General features: G+C 41.7%; 1 long non-coding RNA gene across 1 annotated transcript; it reads left to right on the top strand.

Annotated features, from left to right (window-relative positions):
* The first annotated feature begins 554 nt into the window (after positions 1-554).
* On the top strand, positions 555-1,478 carry LOC124392200. Its single transcript, XR_006927121.1, has 3 exons — positions 555-1,020; positions 1,217-1,219; positions 1,348-1,478. It is a non-coding gene; the product is annotated as an uncharacterized LOC124392200 (long non-coding RNA).
* Positions 1,479-2,434: the final 956 nt, after the last annotated feature.

The following is a 2,434-nucleotide window of genomic DNA, read 5'->3' as shown; positions in this document are numbered from 1 at the left end:
TATTTTTAATCAAAATGTTAACAACAAATCGAGAGTGTGTCTCCACTATGAGTGGGTCCTATAACATTCTGATTAATTCTACTGAATCTAGAATGGACACAACTGCTGCTCTTAAGGAGTCTTCCTGATTATCAAAATGAATATTAAAGTCACCAACAATTAATGCTTTGTGTAAAGAAGTTGCTAACTTTGGGATGAAATCTGCAAATTCTATGAGAAAGTCAGAGTCGGGCCCCTGGGGGTCTATAAATAATAATTAGTGGAATTGACTGACTGGACCTGCTTTCAGACACTGAATATTTTATGTTGGTGTAAAGAACTTCAAATGTTTTACATTTGTGTTTAGTCTTTTGTGTGATGTTTAGATTATTATTATAAATAGCTGTGACTCCGCCTCCTCTGCCATTTAGACGGAGTTTGTGTATGGAACTATACCCAGGAGGACTCACTTTATTTAATGTTACATATTCATTCGGTTTAATCCACGTTTCTGTCAAACACATTATATTAAACTCCTGGTCAGTAATAATTTCGTTTATAGTCAGTGCTTTTGGCGTGAGAGATCTAATATTCAACAATCCTATCTTTAGATCAGAGGTGCTGCTGTGTGTTCAGTCCTATTTAATTTAATGTTAATCAGGTTACTAAAACAGACTTTCTGAGAATTCCTATATTTTAGTTTCGCTCGGGGGACAGAAACAGTCTTAATTTGATAAATCCTGAGTGACGACCCTATGCAGCTAGCAAACGATCAGTTCAGCCTGTCTGTCTGCTCTCTGGACTTGGCTCTGGACAGTCACTTGTTACCTAGTGCTGTTCTGAGCCTATGACCTATACTTCAAGAAATGAGAGCAGCACCTCTCCATCCAAAGGAGGATAAAGAGAGGATGAAGGTGTATAGAGAGACAGCAGGAAAAGAGTTGGCACTTTAAATGTTGGTACTATGACTGGTAAAGGGAGAGAGGGAGCTGATATGATGGAGAGGAAAAAGGTAGATATGTTGTGTGTTCTGGAGACCAAGTGGAAAGAGAGTACGACCAGGAACATTGGAGGTGTTTAAACTGTGCTACCATGGTGTGATTGAAAAGAGAAATGTAAAGAGTGAAAAGAGAACAGAGTGTAGTGGAGGTGAAGAGAGTTTCTGATAGGGTGGTGAATGTGAAGCTTAAAGTTGAAGGGATGATGATAAATGTCATCAGTGCTTATGCTCCACAAGTGGGTTGTGTGATGGAGGAGAAGGGAAAATTATGGAGTGAGTAAAAGATTGGTGATTGGGGAAGATTTAAATGGGCATGTAGATGAACAGAAAAGAGGGGATGAGGAGGTGATGGTATGTATGGCCTTAAGTAGAGGAATGTGGAAAGGCAGATGGTGGTTGATTTTGCTAAAAGGATGGAAATGGCAGTGGTGAACACGTATTTTAAGAAGAAGGAGGATCATAGGGTGACGTATAAGAGTGGAGGAAGGTGCACACAGGTAAACGGTGTGCTATGTAGGAGATGCAACCTGAAGGAGATTGGAGACTTTAAGGTGTTGGCAGGGGACAGTGTAGCTAGACAGCATTGGATGGTGGTCTGTAGGATGGTTTTGGAGGTGAAGAAGAAGAGGAGGAGTGTGAGGACTGAAAGAAGAATAAGATGGTGGAAACTGAAGGAGGAAGACTGTAGTGTGAGATTCAGGGAAGAGGTCAGACAGGAGCTCGGTGGTGGTAAGAAGGTGATTGGGCAACTACTGCAGAAGTGATGAGGGAGACAGTTAGAATGGTACTTGGTGGAACATTTGGAAATATAAAGGAAGACAAAGAGATGTGGTGGTGGAATGAGGAAGTGCAGGTGAGAATACGGAGAAAGAGGTTGGAGAAACAGAACTGGGATTGACAAAGTGATGAGAAAAGTAGGCAGGAGTACAAGGAGATGCAGCAGGAGGTAAAGAGGGATGTAGCGAAAACCAAGGAAAAGGCATATGAGGAGCTGTAGGAGAAGTTGGACACTTAGGAAGGAGAAATGAATTTGTAGTGATTGGCTAGGCAGAGGAACCGAGCTGGGAAGGATGTGCTGCAAGTAAGAGCAATAAAGGATGGAGATGAAAATGTGTTGACTAGTGAGGAGAGTGTGTTGAGAAGATGGAGAGAGTATTTTGAGCAGCTGATAATAAGGAACATTAAAGAGAGAAGGTTGGATGGTGTGTAGATGGTGAAGCAGGAGGTGGATATGATTAGTAAGGAGGAAGTGAGAGCAGCGATTAAGGAAGTCGGTTGGACCAGATGACATACCGGTAGAAGCATGGAGATGTTTAGGAGAGATGCAGTGGAGTTTGTGAAAAGATCGTTAACAAGATTTTGGAAGATGAAAAGATGCCTGAGGAATGGAGAAGGAGTGTGCTGGTACTGATCTTTAAGAATAAGGGAGATGTGCAGACCTGCAGTAACTACAGG

This window comes from Silurus meridionalis, chromosome 10, assembly GCF_014805685.1.
Source record: "Silurus meridionalis isolate SWU-2019-XX chromosome 10, ASM1480568v1, whole genome shotgun sequence".
NCBI lineage: Eukaryota > Metazoa > Chordata > Actinopteri > Siluriformes > Siluridae > Silurus > Silurus meridionalis.
Note: the sequence above shows the minus strand (reverse complement) of the source record. Positions and strands in the feature narration are given on the sequence as shown.